Source organism: Saccopteryx bilineata, chromosome 1 (assembly GCF_036850765.1).
Source record: "Saccopteryx bilineata isolate mSacBil1 chromosome 1, mSacBil1_pri_phased_curated, whole genome shotgun sequence".
In the NCBI taxonomy this organism is placed as follows: Eukaryota; Metazoa; Chordata; class Mammalia; order Chiroptera; family Emballonuridae; genus Saccopteryx; species Saccopteryx bilineata.
Window position 1 is genome coordinate 199,709,495 of NC_089490.1, and position 20,824 is coordinate 199,730,318.

Consider the following 20,824-nt stretch of genomic DNA (forward strand, 5'->3'; position numbering starts at 1 on the left):
TGGTTCCACAGTAATGGTGATTTATAAAGTAGGGGAGTAACTTTACTTTATAAAATTTATAAAGCAGAGTTACAGCAAGTTAAAGCATATAATAATAATTACTTACCAAGTACTTTCTGTTGGATTTTCGCTGTTTGGCAGATAAATCTTTATAAAACAACTTACTCTAGTTAAATCTATCTTTTTATTTATACTTTGGTTGCTCCGCTACTGCCCACCATGAAAGCTGGCACGCCCACTAGGGGGGCGGTAGGGACCAGGTTGACTACCACTGGTTTAGGCTATTCCCTGGACAAAGAGGGTGTCTCCCCTCTGTGAAATTTAGGAAGGCCATACTTTTCTCTCACCTTATTGTTTCTGTGAACTAGTTATTTATCATAGTATCACTCACTCACTCTAAAACAAAAGCACCTATGTACTGTGTGTTGTTTAATTTCTTCCAGATTTCAAAATATCCAAAGGGATAACTCATCCCTTACTGGGTTTCCAGGGCACCCAGAGTGCTACCACAGAGACACACAGCAGCCTGATAGTGCCAGTAAGTCATGCAGTGCCTGTTCTGGAGTCAAGTTGTTTGGAATTAGTGCTGGAAATGAACTTCCAGGGAAGTATTTTCAAATGTATTCTGTATAGTTAGGTATTGAAATGTATTATGCGCACGTATGTGTATAAACACTGTTTTTCTTTGGCAATTTTGTAAAATTTGTTGAAGAATATGAATATAAACTGTTGAAGATTTTTTTAATTATTATTAAATTTAATGCAGTGACATTGATAAATCAGGGTATATATGTTGAGAGAAAACATCTCCAGATTATTTTGACATTTGATTGTGCTGTATACCCCTCCCCCAAAGTCAAATTGTCTTCTATCACCTTCTATCTGGTTTTCTTTGTGCCCCTCCCCTCCTTACCTCCTCTCTCTTTCCTTGCCCCATCCTCCCTCCCCCCACCCCTTACCCCCATTGCCATCACATTCTTGTTCATGTCTCTGAGTCTCATTTTTATGTCCCATCTATGTATGGATTCATATAGTTCTTAGTTTTTTCTGATTTACTTATTTCGCTCAGTATAATGTTATCAAGGTCCATTCAGGGGTCCCCAAACTTTTTACACAAGGGGCCAGTTCACTGTCCCTCAGACGGTTGGAGGACTGCCACATACAGTGCTCCTCTCACTGACCACCAATAAAAGAGGTTCCCTTCTGGAAGTGCGGCAGGGGGCCAGATAAATGGCCTCAGGGGACCACATGCAGCCTGCGGGCTGTAGTTTGGGGATGCCTGTATGTCATCATTTCTTATGGCTGAATAGTATTCCATAGTATATATGTACCAAAGCTTTTTAATCCACTTGTCCTCTGACAGACACTTGGGTTGTTTCCAGATCTTCGCTATTGTGAACAATGTTGAAGATTTTTATAGCTTTAATGCTGCTAAGTAGGCTCTGTAACTATGTAAGAAGGGTGTATAGTAAGGTGCCTCTTCTAGGCTTGTGGGGTGTACCCCTATAAGGTTATGGGCCCAGCATTCTCCCTAAGAAGGATCTCTAGCCCATCCTGCAGTCTGGGTGACCCTGGCATGTACCCTGCCTGTGGGAGGACTTGACTCAGCATGGCCACTGGGTCTGTGTCCCCGGGTATTTGAACTTAGAACTGAAAGAGAGTTGGGTCAGGCTTGCCTGGGTGCCTGGACTGTGGGTTAATGACTCTCACACTCAGCCTTTCCTCCCACCATGTGGAAGTGGAGGAAGACTGTTCTTTACCGAGAAGTAAGAGAAAGGAGCAGGGAGGAGAGAGGACCCGTTCACAGAGTATCTGCGCCCTTGGTTCTCGCTGCCTCTGGGTCCCGCCACATTCCTGCCCTGAGGTCCCACGTGCTATTCCGTATCCTTATAAACTTCTCCCCATTCTTCACTCGACTTCTCTACCCCTACCCCCCACCCTACGCACAGCCCAAAGTATTCCAACTAAAGCGCCATATAGCCTTTTCTTCTCAGAGCATCTTATCGGATTAATGTTACCTGAAACTCGTTTTGGATCGTGTGGCTATCAAATGGTAAAAATCGGAGAAATGGGGTAGCTTACCCAAAGCTTGGCCTCTGACAGACTGGACAAAAATCTGATTTCTCTGAATTCCGAATCAGTAGCACATTTTGGTTTTATATTTACATGGACATGTTTTTAAACACAGTCATAAAATTTCAGAGCTGTAGGGGTCCCTGGAAATAATGTTATTTGACTTTTAAATTATGCACGTAAAGGCATGGAGGTCAAACGAGGTCATTGTTGGATGAACCTAGGGGCGCAGAGATGGTCATTCGCTCCCCTCAGCAATAAAGGTTTTACAGGGCACAGTGCCCTCCCTGTACGGAGACATTGCCAAGGACCTTTCTGGGTCCTGCCATCCACAGGAAGCGGTGTGGGTAGCTTCCAGCCCTCCCAAAGGGCTGCTGCTTCCCCTGCATTCTTCCCTGCTCTGAGTGGGCTGGATGGCAGTGCCCGCGGTTACAGTCCCCGTGGGCACAACAATGGAGACCGCAGGCCGAGACAACAGAGCCTCCCCAGCAGCAGGATGCCGTGACACGCTTGTGGGCAGAGCCCGTGACCTGTCCTGGCATTTTCCGTGAGGGAGAAGCAGACCTCTGCCCTGTGCCACTGTGCTTTGGCTCTTTTTGTTACAGCTGCTTGTCTGACGCCAAGACGCATGTACCTCTAAAAATAACCCCCCCACAAGGTTGTCCTCAGCTTGAAACAGGTAAGCAGAGTAATCAATGAGTACACACAGCCATTCTTTTCATTTTGGTTTAATAACTAGCCCCCTTTGTAGTTGACACTTCAAACACTGCCCTTGAGTCCTGAGCCTCATCTGTGTGTTTTCCTGAATAGTTCGTTTGGTCCATGTCAGTAAGTTCAGTGGGGACCAGGGGCACACCCCTCTCAGCGCATCCTAGACATGGGGACCTGGCTGGAGCCAGAGTCCTAACTGTCTAGGAAGTCAGTTTGTGGATTGATAGAGGTGATTGCTGAGTCCACCTTTCGTTCGCTCTTGATCTGAGAGAAAGTAGTTCATTTTGAAGGCCCAAGGGTGGTGCTGCTTATTTTCGTTCATCTTTCAAGTTGTTGCGGCACATATTAAAGTAAGAGACATGCGTTCCCATTGACCACCTGGCCAGAGACCTCAGAAAGCGCGTTAATCTTGGATGGGGAGGTGAGCCAGTGATCCACCTGCCTGACTCTCCAGCGACCACCAAGAATACCTTGTTGTGCCTGGAAGAGCATTGATTGTTTTGTTTCATTTTATTTTAAATCTGAGAGGGTGCTTAGAAGGTGCCGGTGCACGAAGGTCAAGTTCAAGCTCCTAAAGCACCAGTGGGAGTTTCCTTTTTGCTTAATGCTGTTTTCAAAATATGCAGAGACCCTATCTCTCGCCAATAAGTTGCATTTCAAAAAAGGGCAAGAGTGGTGAAGATGAAACAGAACAGGCAGGGCAGCATGGATCCTGTAGTCAATGAGGTCCTATTTTATTTAGTTCTTACATTTTAAATGGGATGATTAAAATGTAAGAACTAAATAAAATAGGACCTCACTTGGCTATAGGACATGATCTGCTTTTTTGCGTGTGTGATTGATGAATGCATATCACACAATGGGAATGGCCCGGAAGACAAAGCCACTCTTCCAAAATAGGGCCTATTTCCCCCCATAGGGAGGATGCTGGCTTTGCTGGAGAACTCAGGGGAGAGAGGAGCGAGCACAATTGCTGAGGGAAATGCCTCCCAGTTGAGCCAATGCAGATCTGGACAGGGATATATAAAGACATTATTAATTTGGATGAAAGTTTTGTTTTTGCCAATATATCTTTTATTTGGCTCCAGATAAGAGGATTGTTCAGAGCTTTTCGAAAGACCTTTAGTATGCTATTTATTAGAGAAACATTCATCTAATCAAATAACACTCACTTTATAGAGGAAGAAATATTCCTCTGCTTTGAGGGCCATAGGTCATACATTGGAGTATGGCTTTGGTCACTGACAGTGCTGACATGATGAAGACTTTTTTTCTCCTGCCCTTATGGGGATTCTTTTCTGTAACCGCTGGCTGCATTAGAAACTTCACTGCTTAACAGAAACAATTGTCCTTTGTTCTTGCGCCAAATGAAAGCTCTTGTTTTCCAGTCGTTCTGCTGGCAGGTTAGGTGCAATCAGGGGTGTCATCAAGAGAGGATGAGAATATGCAGAATACAACCACTGTTGTTTTTGGAGGCAGAATGCCCCCTTTTCTGGCAAAGTCAAAGCTAAGCACATGTGAAAGCAAAGAAGGCTAAACTATGGCTCTTTCACTATGACGGTTAATGCTTTGCACAAATTCAAAGTGATATTTGAGAGCCCCAACATTTCTGAGCACTTTTCTAAGACAGACACACAGGCAAGCAGACATTTTTACATGGCTCAGAAACTCTGGGCTTAAATCTGATGCATTAAGTACATCCATAATGCCAACACCTGAGTGCTTATAGATTTGTGCAAGAATCTTTTACTTTGTGTCTTAAGTAGAAATCTTGTAATAAAATGATTTGGGGGAAGAAAAATGGCTGAACATATGCAGGTTTGAAAGGGTTTTAACTAGGTCACTATCACACAGGGCTAGGTCTTCCCCTTTCCACAACACTTCATTTTTCATCATATTGATGATTGTGCCACTCAAGTAACGCTCTGGATCTGTGGTTATTATTCATGAACTGTCTCCATTCAAGTGCCATGGTGCCCACATTTTTGTGGTAGGTCAAGATTAAGGTTCAAGAAGACCCATGTTTGAGTTTGGAATTCCTGATTGTACCTAATAGCAGAAAAATTAGGCCTGACATGTGGTGGCCCAATGGCTAAAGCATCGACCTGGAATGCTGAGGTCGCCGGTTCGAAACCCTGGGTTTGCCTGGTCAAGGCACCTATGGGAGTTGATGCTTTCTGCTCCTCCTTCTCCTTCTTCTTTTTCTCTCTCTAAAAATGAATAAATAAAATTTAAAAATTAAAGGAGAAGCTAAACCCCAACTCAAGAAAATATTAGCACAACCAAGAGATGTGCTGATGAGCGTATGTATCACTAGTGTCTTCAAGGGTGCGTATGGTGCAAACGCAGAGAAGACCGGGGCTGCCCCAGGTGGAATTCTAGAATGCCAGCTGTCACGGGAGCCATTAGAGATAAGGGAGAGTCATTAAGGGACCCATGGGAGAGGAACTCTGAAGGAAAAGAAAATGGCTTTCCTTGGTCAAGGTAGCAAAGTGTTGGGGCTGAGAAAAGACCATTATGAGAGCTATGGGAGGGAGAGGAGTCTCAGGGGAATTGTTGAGCAAAAGTGTATCATTAAGCAGAAAAATTTCAAAAGCATGCATTTCGCCACTGGGGGTTTAAAAAAAGGAAGATTTTATTCTTTGAAAGGAAAGATTTGACTTTTAATGAGAAGTCTGCATTTCATCTTAGGGGAAGAGCACATCTTCAGCTTAACTGTTCTCCATAAGAAAAGCTTCTCTCAAAAAAAAAAAAAAAAAAGAAAAGCTTCTCTTTGTGTGTGTCTTTTGTATGTTTAATTTACACTAAACACATGTTTCAGCAAAGTTCTATCTGGCATGACAAACACATTACTGCTCACAAAAATTAGGGGACACTTTATAGCTTCATATTCCTTTTGAAATATCCCCTAATTTTTGTAAGCAGTATATATGAATAGATGTTATATGTGTGCTCCCATAATCTTTTATCTTTGTTCATTGTACAATAAACAATATTTAGTTGGATTGAAGTAAAAATTCTGGAAGTCCGCAAAATGCTTCTCAGACAGCACTGACTCATGAATTACTGTGGAGTCAGTCTCACCAAATCTGCTAGCTCTGCTCAGCAGAGCATCCTCACTTGTGATAGAAGAATAAATAGCCTTGGGAATAAGATAGTAGTTCTGATCGTGACGTTTTTATCTGTTGAGTTGGCCCAATGATACCAGTTTTGAGGGCTGGTTGTGAGGATTAATTGATGTAATGCACATTAAAGTGCTTTTAGAAGGATTATATTTCTATGCAAATGAGTGGCACACATAAAGTCGTATATAAGGACATTATGAAATGTCAGAGTCTCTGGGAGACCATAGACATGACATTTATACTAAACTGCAAGTCCTGGACTGGGAAAATGTGTTCCAGCAGATGTGCTCAGATCAAATGATGTTTCTGTGGAAATATATTTAAATTTTCAGCTGATGGAGGTTTAAACATAAAAGGACAGTATAAAGGGTTTGCTTTTGGTTAAAAAGAACCACTTATTCAAGTTTGTGTGTTATTTTAGCCCAGTGTTTTAGATCTGGTAATGGATGTGATGGGAGTTTCAGAAGAGGCTACTAACCTATGTACATTTTGAATTTTTATACTGGATTTCATTAGGATTCAAGATACTCAGCAATAAAAGCACAATGGCAAATTACAAGTAAGAAATTGAAAAAAATTATACTCAAGAAAAAGATGAAATAAAAAGTTGAAAGCAAAGGAGAAAAATAGAATGCATATAGCTGTGGCTTAGAATTGTTAGGGCTCTGTTACCATCATTATGCAATTGTTTTCAGCACACACAGTAAATCTAATTAATGCAATTTTTAATAGAAAATGTTAAAATACAGGAAGGTTAAAATGAAGAGTGAAAAATCCCCTAATAATTTCTCTCACTAGAAGTAACTATTAACATTTGATACATATCATACCAGCATTTTGCTGGTGCATACCTAATTTTTACTCATGCATACCTAATTTTTACATATAAAGTTAAGCTCATAGAATACATAGTGCTTTGTTCACACTGCCGTATATCTGAGCATTTTTATGCCTTTGCAAAGTCTTTGAGAAATAATTTTAAATGGCTGCATAACAGTTTTATGGGTGACCATAGTTTACTGAACCACTATCCTACTTTTAGACGTGTATGTTGTCTCCAAGATTTTGCTATTGTAAGTGGTGTTACCCTCAACACATTTGTGTACAAATCTTTGTGTCAATCCTTAATAATTTATTGGAACAATTTACTAGAAGATGGTAGAAATTTTGAATTGGTTAAAATTTGATTGGGTCAGACATTTTATACTTCAGTTTCTTCATTTGAAAATTAGGGATTATAATAGCACCTTCCTCATAAGTTTACTGTGACGCTTGCATTTGATATTAAGAGTCCTAAGCACTATTTGTTACATCCAATGAGGGATAGTAGTTATTATAATCATTCTAAATTGCCCTTCACTTTAAACTCTTACCACTTCAGTTGCAGAACATTTAAAAAATTCTTAGTGTGGTATTTTAAAATTTGTAATACAATCAAGATGCTAAGACTTTGCGTATATGTTATATATATATATATTATTCCTATTTCCAGTTTTTATTTGCATTTTAATTTTTTTAGATTTTATATTTTTAGGAATCAGGTCTATCTATCTTTACAAAGTCAAAGATAGATGAATGCTTGGTTACAAATACTTTAGAATCCCACAAATACACAATGAGGTTGACATTCTTTTGTGAAAATTAAAGTCCTAAAACAAGATGCTGCATATATTTGTGTCCATGAGATGGGAAAATATACTATATCAACCCTTGTGAGCATGGTGAGGACTTTTGTCAAGAATTATTTATATGTGTGTTTTAGAATTTTATTGAGGGTTTGTTTACATCTCCAAAGTTTCATCCTTAAATTAGGGTTAAGATGATTGAGATCTGGAAGTATTGTCAAAGAAGTTGTAAGCAATTTCTCATCTTCACTAAAAATAAGAATCTCTGTCTGATCTTATTAAAGATTGTTTGCATCACATGCCTTCCCAGTACAAGTTCTCAGAAGAATTCAATGCAAAGTACATCCTCAGGGACTAAGTATAGTGACTTCTCTATTGCATATAAACATATTAATGCTGGGGTACTTGTGCCAAAATAGTAATATTAATTGTAGAATGCTTGGCAATAAGTATTTTTTCTGATAATATTTTTAGAATAAAATTCATTTTCTTTCGATGTCATTTATAATTTATGACTACAGTCATGCATTGCTTAACAACAGGGGTATATTCTGAGAAATGCATCTTTAGATAATTGTGTTGTGTGAACATCACAGAGTGTACTTACACAAAGGTAGATGGTATAGCCAACTACATACCTCGGATGTATGGCATAAGCTATTGCTCCTAGGCTACAAACCTGTTCAGCATGTTACTATACTGAATACTATAAGCAATTATAACACAATGGTAGGTATTTGTGTATCTAAACAGAAAAGGTACAGTGAAAATCCAGTATAGAAGATAAAAAGGCACACCCATGTAGGGTACTTACCATGAATGGAGCTTACAGGACAGAAATTTGTTGTGGGCGAGTCAGTGAATAAAAAGACCTAGGACATGACCCTGCATGACTGTGGGCTTTATAAACACTGAACACTTAGGCTGCACCAAATTTATAAAATATGTTTTTCTTTCATTAATAATTGATTAACCTTTGCTTACTATAATGCTTTTACTTAGAAGCTTAAATTTTCAAAAACTTTTCATCTCTTTTATAAATTGTAGCATAAAAAAGACACACATTGTACAGTTGTACATAACTATTTACTTTGTTTTTATACTTAATCTATGAACTTTTTTTTCATTTAAAAATTTTTTTTTTATTTTTTAAAACTTTTTTCTTAAAACTGACACACACACACACACACACACACACACACACACACACACACACACACTTTAGCTCAGGCCTACACAGGGTCAGGGTAATCAATATCAGTCTTCCACCTCCACATCTTGTTTCACAGAAAGGTTTCAAGGTTAGTAACGCCCCTGCAGCTATCCTCGCTTGTGATAGCAATACCTTCTTCTGGAGTTATTTCCTGACCGACCTGCCTGAGGTTCTTGAGGAAGGTGTCATTCCTTTCAGAAGTGTGTCCATGGTGATTTGCTGGTTTTTGTTTTTCATCGTAGATTTGCTTGTAAGCAGACAATAAAATACACCATGAACATCCCTGTCTATTAATAACAACCTTTCAGTGCTAGAGTTCATGTTTTCAAGTTTTTAAGGAACTTGTTGAGGTCTGCACAAGCTTCTGCTAAACCAGTGATGGGCAATCTTTTGAGCTTGGTGTGTCAAAATTCGCCAGAAAACCGAGCATAGCTCAGGTGGTGTGTCACTTCGAGAAAAAAACCATAATTTCGTGATATTTATAGTTTAAATAACAAAAATGTATAATTGTAATATATAACTGTATTTAATAAACCAAAAACTAATTATTTAACTTACCTGCTTAGTGACTTCTTTGTTCATCTGTCAGTCGGTTTCTTTTGTTGGTCTCGATATTATTTAACTTGTGTGGGGTGCCGTGAACTAAGATAAGGGGGGGAGGGGGAATTCTTTAACTAACTTGCCTATTAGTGACTTTTTTGTTGCTGAATTTCATTGGCTAAATCTTCAATTGAAGGTTGGTATTTTGTACACTTCAAGCCCAAGCAAGCGCTACTAACTTCATCTGTCAATCTCTTTCTTTTGTTGGTTTTGATATTATTTAACGCTGACAATAAGGTCTCACAAAAGTACCTAGAGGGACCTGGCCTGTTGGCTCAGCAGTAGAGCGTCGGCCTGGCATGCGGGGGACCCAGGTTCGATTCCCGGCCAGGGCACATAGGAGAAACGCCCATTTGCTTCTCCATCCCCCCTCCTTCCTCTCTGTCTCTCTCTTCCCCTCCCGCAGCCAAGGCTCCAATGGAGCAAAGATGGCCCGGGTGCTGGGGATGGCTCCTTGGCCTCTGCCCCAGGCGCTAGAGTGGCTCTAGTCACGGCAAAGCGACGCCCTGGAGGGGCAGAGCGTCGCCCCTGGTGGGCTTGCTGGGTGGATCCCGGTCGGGCGCATGCGGGAGTCTGTCTGACTGACTCTCCCCATTTCCAGCTTCATAAAAATACAAAAAAAAAAAAAAAGTACCTAGAGAGAAAAATTGTGAGTAAAGCCATTGCTATATTTTTCAGGGTGCTAAAAGTGTCTGGTAATCAGTTCCAGGCACTCCAAATTTCCTGTTCGTAGTGGCACTCCTCTTGATTCTCCAAGCGGCACCTTTCTAGATTCTCAAGCTTTGACCTCAAGTTGACAAACACCTGAGCCCAGATGCTGTCTTGAAATTCTGCAAGTTGCATCTTCTGTAAATTAAGGTGGCTGCCGCTATTCCTAATGGCGGGAAATAGCACCCATAGCACAGGCCCTCGCCTCTTCCAGCCTCTCCCTCACTTATCTCAGTAATGATGGTCAATTAGAAATCCACGACACCCAGAACAGTAGATTGGATGATGGTTGCTGTGGTTAGGTGGTTGCTGGTAATGGCAATCACAGGGCCCCCAGAGATGCGTCTCCCTCAACATTCTGCCGCTCCCTGCTCCGCCGGCAGGAAGTGAGGTCAAAGATCCCCTAACAGCCTAACCGGAAGTCCCAGAACTAGACGCTCTTTGCCGGAGTTCTGTTGTTTTGGCCTACAGACCTCCGGCACAGAGTGTTTACACTACAGCAAATGTTTTATCCTCAGCTACTGCACCTGGCTGTGTGGGAGCTGAGGATGAAACATCCTTCTTGGCATGCGGCTCCACACTTCTCTGGTATGCAGCTGTGTGTCATCGAAAATGGCTACGTGTGTCAGTGCTGACACATGTGTCATAGGTTCGCCATCACAGTGCTAAATTTTCACTGAATTTTCTTGGGGGTTCTTCTTGTTTTTCTTCTGCAGTTTCCTTTTCTCTTACCTCATTTTCAACTATGTGTGCCTGTCCCAGTTTTGATAACTCCTCATCAGTCAGTTCCTTGGGACCAACTCTGGGACCTCCTCCATGTCTTCCTCATCCCCACCCCCCCAAGTTAGAGTCATTTGCCGTCTCAACCAGAGCCTTGTTGATTTTTGCAACTTCTTCATCCTTGGCAAATTCATAGAAGTCTTGAATGGACTTCTTGAGTATCTTCTCTTTGATGACATCACTCCAAGCTCAAGCAAGGTTCCTGATGCAGCCATAGATGTGGTCATTCTTCCAGAATTGCATCAGTGTCTTCCTCATTGGCAGCCACAGGAGGCTTTCAAAGCTGCTATACTTCCTTGATCAAAAGGAAGGCTCAAAGAAGTGGTGACTGGAGAGAGAAACACCACGTTCATGTTGGGATGAAGATCGCCGAGGAAAGAGGAATGTCAGGGAGCGTTATCAACAATAAGCAAAGGTCTTGAAAGGCATATTATTCCCAGGAGTACTTCTCTGTTCTGTTGCCACCATGATTCAGGAGGGCATGTTGGGAGAGGAGCTGGGTCATCATGACTTCTCATTGCTCCTGCAGGACACTGGCAATGTGTGCTCACTGACAGTCTTGGGGCCCCGGAGTTCTCACTGGGTCAGATCACAGAGAGTTTCAGTGTGTACCTTGTGACATTGTCCCCCAAGCAGGACTGTTTTCCCGTCCTTAAATGCCTTGAAACCTGGCATTGATTTGGCCTCCTTATGGATGGAAGAACTTTCAGACACCCCTTTCCAGGAAAGGGAGGTTTCAAACACATTGAATATTTGCTCTGGCAAGTAATTTTCTTCTACTCGAAGCTAATCTCAAGTTTCCAAAAATTCTTTAGTTGCCTTCTCACCAGCACCCCCAGGCACACTGCTCAGTTTCCTATTATGTATTGGAGAACAATTGTGACCCCGTTTAAATCACCCTGACCTAGCAGTAAAGTTAACATCATAGCCAGGCCCAGCCTTTTCTTCAAACATTACAGACAGACTTTTTGCTTTGGCCGTGATCATCACTGGGCCAACAGAGCTGTGCTTCTGTGTCTGCTCTTCAATCCAGGTCTTTGGAAGGCTCTCTATGCCCCATGTAGGCCCTTCTTGAATTTATGTTAGTCTCGTATGTATCAGAGTTCCTACCAGCTTCTGTAACTTCTTGTTCTTCAAGATCATAACCAGGGTGGGATGGGACATGCCTTCCTGGTGAGTAATAAACAGCACTGTTTTACCTTTGTAGTTCTCAACTTTAATTGTGTTTTCAGGCCAGTCACTCGATGTGGGCTCTAACAGGCAATGTTAGCAGTGGATGTTGTATGTTTAGGACTCATGATGAACCAAACAATACATGATTAAAATCATGATTAAAAGTATAGTATAGTAAACACATAAAGGATTAACACTGTTTGTTATCATTACCATGTATTATGTACTGCACATAACTGTAGGTGCTGTACACTTATAGGACTGTCATGGCAGTACATGGGTCTACACCAGCATCACCACCACCATGTGAGTAGTGTGTTGTGCTTCAACATTACGACAGCTATAGCGTCACTAGGCCATAGGGATTTTTCAACTCTATTATAATCTTATGGGACCACCATCATATACATGGTCTATTGTTGACTGAAAGGTCATTATGCGGTATATAATTGTACATCATGTTGTCAGAATCTTGGAGAATATCAATCCTATTTTCTATGGTACAAGTTTCTACATCATACAAAAGTTATTAAGAATATGTTTCTACTCAACTTGTGTTGATTCCTCGGGAGGATTTGTGACCTGCTCTGACTCTGACCGTGGTGTTAAATATCAGGTTCCGTATGAATCTCAGTAACCAAAACTCTTTATTGATCTCAGGCCGAATATACCACACATGATCCAAAGCTGAGGAGAGATCAATAAAACTTTCAAATCTCTTATATAATTTTGAACCAACTAGACTCCTGATGACAGTAAGTATAATACACTTAAAGGAAGAGTAGCTAAGCTTGGATTCTTCTTCTGCTTGTAAATGTTGGTCTCCAAACCCAGATATACTCTGACAATGTTAAGGGATAAGCTGATTTAAAGTTTATATCTGGTGCTCAACAGATGGACAGATGCATAGTTTTTGGGACAGTGGTTCCCCATGACCTGGTAAATGTTTCTGAACAGATTGTTGAGCTACGATCAGTGGTGGTTTCTGACAGTCACTGGGAGCTTCCAAACCCTTTAATTATGTGTTCAGAAACACCGTAAGAAGTACTAATTATGCCCAGTTCCTCGATGTAACTTTCCAGTGTCTGATGATTTCTTTGTTATGTCCTACTTGTCTGGGTGAGCAGCTCATTCCTCTTCCTCCACTTGTGGGACAGATGTTCTCTCTAAGCAGGTGTTGGCACTTCCTAGGAAGGAGTCATCCCTGTTTGAAGAGAAGAAGTTGTAATTTACTTAATCATGTGGAAACCCGAGAGAGAAATATCACTCCTTTCCAAACCCTCCTCTTCTCTCAGCATCCGTGAAAATGAGCACAAACTAATGAATTAGAGGCAGCCCGGACTCTCTTCCTTTCACTTTTTCTCTCTTTCTTCATGTCCCTTCCTCTGTTTCTTCCTTTTCTTTTAAAAATATTTTTATAGTTTAAACTAGTAGAAAAATTCAACCCATTATTTAAAGCAGGATGCAAAAGTTTGAAGATTATACTGAAATATTCTCTTCAAGTATATACAGTCAATGATAAAATAACAGCATAAAATAAGAAAAAAATTAGAGTATATAGCTCTCTCTACACTTCCATAATTTGTGTGAGAAGTTTACAATAGGCATTGAAAACTAAGAAATTCTCCATGAATGAATTCTTGGAATTTTGCAGTCTATATACACTGTAAGGTCAAAAGATGAAAGAGATATGACTCCAAAGCACTATTTAAGGTAACCTCCTTATTTATGGACAGAAAAAATTAAAGTTCTGATAAAGCCACTGACTTACTGAAGGCTACAAACTGGTGGTTGGTAGATCTATAAGGAGGAGAGCAACACTTCTGTTTTTCAACTATTTATCATTTTTATCTAGAAATTGGTAAATTAAGAAAATTGTTCATTTAACATATTGTCATTTCCCTCATCTGTAGAAAGGTGTTGAACACATGGTTTATGTTCATGATATATTTTAAAAATAAGCATGTTTCAGTGAAAGCTTCCTCATGCAAAGGTAACTGTTGAGTGGAAGTGATTGGTGAGCGTTCAGACACAAGGGCCTGGCTTCAAGTCCTGGCTCCTCGACTCCACAGCGATGTGATCCCGGGTGGATGGCCTAGCTTCTCTGTGCTTCTGTTTGCCAAATTTCTGTGAAATGAGGGTTTTAGAAAGAGTAAATTAAATACCTGTGCCAGTGCTGGGCTAACACAGAGTGAACACTCAGACTCTGGGTTGAGTTTTGGACCAGTGAAGCACATTTTGTAGGAGTGGAGGTGTAACTTTCCTTAAATTAATGGGTTGTCTATCAATCTAAGTGTAAGCATACACTGGCAATTAGGAGGCTGAGCCATAGTAGGGGGCAGGGGGAGATTGCTTACTTAATTACAAAGCTTTATAGGAAAAATAAAGACCTATAAATAAATCTTTATGGGAAAAGCCTTCAATTGGAGGGCATTTCTGGTGTCTTTTTTAGTACGTTTCTTATATTGACAGAGACATAGTCCAACACGTAGGAGAGCCTTTAACGTTCCCATTGTCTGCTTTCACCATCCAGAAGTATTAGGCATGTCCTACTCTACAGAAAAGTTAGTTTAAGAAACACAGAATCAAAGAATAATTGTAAATAAGGAAAGCACAATTGAAAGACATGTACTGTAGCTTTGAGATCAGACGAGATCAGGCATGTTCAGGGTGGTATGGTCATAGATTCATGTAGCTTTGGATTGGATATACCCTATAGATCAGAAACTAGGAGGAGGAGAGGTTTGGCACAGACATCATTTTCTCTCTAATAGCTTCTGCCAGGCTGTGAAGACAAGCTGTTGAATTTCAGAGAAAAAGGTTGGTGTTTCAGTGAAATTATTTTATCTATTATGGGAGAGGTTAAGATATAGTTCATTGTGGTTTTAATTTGCATTTCTCTGATGACTAGTGACATTGAATATCTTTTCAGATGTCTCTTGGCCATCTGTGTGTACTTTTTGAAGAAGCATCTCTTCAGGTTCTTTGTCTATTTTTTTTTTCTTTTTTAATGTCTTGTATTTGCCAGTCTTTTAAAAGCACAATGTCACTTGAGTAACTTTGTCTATTTTTAATTGGATTGTTTGAGCTGTTTTTTGGTATTGAGTTGTGTAAGTTCTTTATAAATTTTTGATATTAATGCCTTATCTGATGTACCATTGGCAAGCATGTCTCCCCACTCAGTGGGTTTGTTTTCATTTTGTTAATGGTTTTCTCTGCTGTGCAAACACTTTTTAGTTTGACGTAGTCCCATTTATTTATTTATTTTTTGTTTCCCTTGTTTGAGGAGATATATCAGAAAAAAGATTGCCTGTGATTTTACAGCCTATGTATTCTTCTGGAATCTTTATATATAAAATACTTTTGAAGTCAGGCTTATTGAGGTGTAAATTACATTTAATTTCATTAAACTTAATCTCTTTTCAGTGTACAGTTTGATGAACTATATTTTAATAAAAAAACTTAAAACCTGTTTTGAAGAATGTATGCTGTCATGTCCTTCCCACGTCAGTCAAGATGTGGACCATTCCCATCGCCCCCGTGTGACCGTTCTCAGAGATCTCTGTCTCCCTCTCCATTCCCAGGGGACTTAGGACTATTATTGGGCATATGTCAAGCTTTTCCTTCACTGCTTTTTTTGGCGGTATGACTTACTTTACCAACAGAACATTTCTGAGCAGAAGGGATTCAGAGCTAGTGGCCAATTTACCCCTTACTCAAAAAATAAGGATGCCTGTTTACGGTACATGGACATGCTAGGATGATTGGAACGTGAGGACAAGCTGTGGCCCACATTATGGTACCCTGCATGCCAAGAAAAAGGGTTGCAGCTTATTTTGGACACTATGGAGCTAAGCTACTGAACGGCACATCTAAGATGGGAATGATTAGATTGAAAGGAAGGAGGTACCAACAATGGAAAAGACAATTTAGGAAGCGATTCCACTAGTCTGCCGAGATAAGCAGGGTCAGCTGTGTTTGCAGAAGAGTAAACGGGTAGGGGGAAAAGGAGACGCTGGTAGAGAGGAGAGACAGGCACTGATTCCTGATTGGATGTAGTAAACAGAGATGAGGAACACCCTTTCAGGGGCACCTGCTGTGGCAGTATGGGATGTGACTTTTCTTTCCACCTATCCTGTGGTGCCATTTGGAAAAGATGCATGTCTCTAATACATATAGGGAGAACTACCATGGGACAGTCACCTGGTCAGAATTTTCATTCTTGCTAAGAGGTGACCCAGGCTTCAAACTTTCTCCAGTGCATAGTATTAGGGAAGGCGGGAGAGTGAGGGAGAAATAGTCTCCTAAGTTCCAAAACTCAGTAAGAAATAACTTCCTGATTTACTTGATAAAAAGAGTGGAGCTATTTCGTGTAGTCTGCTCTCTCTCCTGGGTTGGAAGTATATACTTTGTGAAGCAGTCACAAGATGACTACCCATGGCATATGTCTAACTTTCAACCCAGAAACTGTTATGAGACTGAGTTTTATTTTTCTTGTCTAATCAGAGCGAGAGGGCATGTTTTTCAAAGTCTTTTTGGGCTTGCACACACACGAGACAAATTGCGGACACCACTGTGCTTATTCTCGCTGGAGGCTGAAAATCAGGTGGTGTTTCAAGCTTGCTTTCCCAGATGAGAGTCCGGACATTTCTTCAGCAGATCACGGATCCTATTTCTATTCCTCCTCTTCTGTCTGGACTCTGTAGAGCTTGAAACTGGACTGCCCATGAGAATGATGGACTATGGCCGGTTTTCTGAGCGTTGATCGCTTTTGCTGTCTGATGCATAGACTTTCCTCCCTAGAGTTTGCAATGAAAGAACTAGTGGTGCCTGGGAGCACAGCCTGCTGCAGTTGGCCCATTGTCCCTCTTAGGTCCCCGTGCTTTGCAATGCATCCGCGCGTGATGAAGGGGTTTCCACCTATCCCACAGGGCCTTCCTGTTAGCCTGTGTGCCCTAAGCACTGACCTCACCGGCGCCAGCATGCTGCCACTTCGATTGGACCAGGAAGCCATGTCTGTATTTTACATTTTAACAATGATATCCTGTAGTATGTAATGGGCAGTAAAAGCTGTAGCTAGTCAGAATTTAAACTTACTTGTTAGAGACGAATCCTTTGACTCCAGAGTCTAAGGCAGTCATGGAGATGACTCTAGCTGCTTCTCTTCGCTGCTGAAGAATGTATAAAGGATGACTGTGGAAGCACCCAGCTACGAACCAGTTAATTTCCAATGACCACTAGAATATTTCTCATCAGAACCGAAGGAGGCTTTCTCCCTGGCATTTAATTTAATGAATATTAATTATAATGAAAACAAAAAAGCATAATGGAGACTGTCTTCAGTGGAGCATTAAAATCGGTTGTTCCAGTGTGTTTTAAAAATTGGAAAGAGCCTGACCTGTGGTGGCGCAGTGGGTAAAGTGTCAACCTGGAATAATGAGGTCACCAGTTCGAAACTCTGCACTGTCTGGTCAAGGCACATATGGGAGTTGATGCTTCCTGCTTCTCTTCTCCTTTCTCTCTCTCTCTCTCACTCTCTCTTCTCTCTAAAGTGAATAAATAAAAAAATAAGAATAAATAAAAATTAGGAAGACAGTAGCTGGTTGCTGGGTCTGCTAAGGGTTGTCCTGACACTGTTGTGCACTTGGGCAGTTTGCAGAAAATCTCACCTGTAGGCCAAGCTTCTCTCTCTTTTTTTAATGAACTCCTGTTTTTCTTATTACTCTTGACCTCTGTCTGGTTTTTCCATGTACCCCTATATATATTTTGTTCATTTAAACCAATTCCTAAATCTTAACATATACTTTATTTTCCTGGTGAGATGTTAGTGATTTTACCTCTAGTCATAGAAAGCTGCTGAGAAATGAACTGTAGGTGCTATTTATAGCACCTGGAATGCTTATCATCTAATTCTTTTTGGTATTCAAGCCAATTGGATTGTTATGGCTTTGGGTGAATGTAGGACATTAGGATAGCATTTAGGGTATTTTTCCTGAAACTCCTAAGCACAAAATTTCCTCTTGTCTAGGAGTGATCATGATAGTACCGAAAGTCTTTACTAATAAATAACAATGCTAAAAATAAACTATTTACTAGATTAAGCAATCAGGAAAATGGAACAGAATTTGACATGAACTTGGTATCAAAACATAAGTCTAATATATATATATTATATATAATATATATATAGTTTTAGTAGAGACTGAAGAAAAAAAAAAAGTTTGTTTCCTAGAGATTTTTGTGATTATTCCAGTTTAGCTGAGAGCACAGTCAGACTTTGTCATGTACACATAATATCAAATGTAGGCTCTTGTAGAATCAGAAGGCATACTATCGCATTTAACGTTCTATGTATAGGAAAAATATGAACTTCAAAGGAAGCTTTCACGTGAAAAAGCAATTTGCATGAACAGATAAATGATGGACCTAGGTTAAAAGGAACAATAATATACCACTGTTTTGTCTTTCATGAGAGATCACTAAAGGATAATTAGTGATTATTATCCTTTAATAAAGTTAAGAAAATCAAAACTTTGAAGTTAAATTTCTGGATACCTGAATGTTGAATACAATTGACTGATATATGTAGTTTCTTCTGGTACTATCCTGGTGAATGGGTAAGTTAGGTAGCTGTAGATGTAGCCTTCACACCTGTGAGGATATAAGTACATCTAAAACTTGATATATTTCAAGTAGAGCTGACAGACAATGGGAAATATCTCTGTAGGACCGAATTAGCAGGGTTGCTTAATTTACATGCAAGAGTAACTTAGGTCCTGAGAGAGTCTGGTTCACATTCCCTACTCTGGTTCCTGTACAGTATTGCATATCAATTAAGAGGGTGTAGTTCACCATTCAATTAGATACAGTCTCTCCCCAGTGGGTCTAGTACCACAAATAAATAGGTTTCCAATCACAGCGATGTTGTTCAGTCACAAAAGGCAAAGAATTTCAAGGGGCAGCATGTGTCTGTGCAAACTCGTGGTGCTCATACATAGAAAAGCAAAGGTTTAGTTCACACATGGTTTTTTTTTTTATTGTCACACAGGGATACAAATGAGAAAATTAGGCTATAAGACTTGATTAAAGTTTCAATATACGAGCGTTTCAAAAAACCGTGCCCAGGAAACAACATTCTGTCATTTTCCCCCGGCTTTACTGTCTGTCGGGTATCTCCATGCTCCTTCTGCAGCGAATGAGCCTGATGCTCTTAGTGACACGAGGCTCTTCCCATGTGGCATAGATCTGTCTCCTTTCTCTGAAATGTGTTCTCTTGCATTCCAGAGTCTTCCTGTATTTCCTCTGAAGAAATAATTTCTAATTTAGAAACAGACCTCTGTAGGTGGAACCCATCTATTGTTTTACCGTTTGGTGGGAAAGGAGCTCTCTTTTTTGGATACTGGGTAGTAACAAATTGCGCGGGTGTGACAGCAAGATGGCCAGATCCTCTGTGAGAGTAATTGCTTCCCTGCTGTTGTTTGAAAGAAGAATAACAGCCTTTGTTATTAAAAGAATTGCCTCTTTTCATCAGAAATCTTGATGCATCTAATTGAGTCCCAGGACATCTAATTGTGTCCAGGCTGGGGTTCCACCTCCAGCACACACCGAAACCACAGCTGTCCACTCCTTAGACCAGAAGCATCACTTTTCAGATGGCCTCTTACTGCCCAACATCCCAACTGAAGATAGAATCACAAATGATAAAAAGCCTTTCCTTTGTGTAATAGTTTAAAAAGTGGAGAGGCATTTCTGGCTAAGATGGTATTCAATATTTTGAACATTTTTATGGGGGATGAGAAGCAGATTGTCATTGATTATTCATCATATGTTCTTAGAGAAGCGTTTAATAAGCACCGTGTTCTAGAAACACTCAGCTTTGGAAGGGTCACATAGCCTGGCCACATGTTATATATTAGGGAGAATTAATGTGATTGGAGATGGTTTCTGCTCTGGTGTGACTGCGGCTTGTGAGTGCAAGAGCTGGAGGGTATGAGAACTCAATGTCTCCTGGTTCACAGGGTGCTGCGTGATGCATTTTCTTGGCTCTCACCGCAAAGTCATAAACTGATTAAATGAGCTGAAAAAAAAAATCCAGAAGAATTTTGATAGGGTAAGTACTCATTGGGGGCCATCCTTGACCAAATGGCTACTTGGCTGTGTTGTTTGAAAACTCTCACATCCTCTCTAATTGCTCCAGTTACTTCATAGGTCAAGTACAGCTCAGTCTGCGTCTATGTAGCACTGTGGCAACTATTTAAAATCAAAGCGCAGTCCCTTAAAATCAGTTCAACTGCCTTCGGTTTTCTCCCTGAGTTGGCAGGTTTGTTGGGGTGTTGTATAAACAAAACCCCATTTAAACTCTACTGATTCATAATTTGTGTTCCTTTGACTTGGGTGGATCGAAAGTTTATCTTAGTACAATCTGTTAAAGACAATTAATAAAACTAGTATACCAATAGTATAAACTACATGAGATGGTAGAGGAGATTGGATCTAGATGGGGAGATGAGCACATTATCCTCAAATCCCTAAGTTAAACAGAGAAAATATTTAGATGTTTAAAAATTAGACACCCATAATAACACGATGAAACAAAATGACTATAATAAAATATATGAAATCAGTTACTGATGAGTTGACAGCCCCAACGTGCATAATACAATAGTGCAGACCATGAGGGATCTCGAAGGGGCCTCTGCATTTGAGGACTTTGGACCCAAGGAACAGAGGAATTGCCTGAGGCAAAGTCAGTGCTCTGGATGTCAGGTTGGATGTCACAATAGGTCAAGCAGGTGAATTGCTCCACAACCAATTCC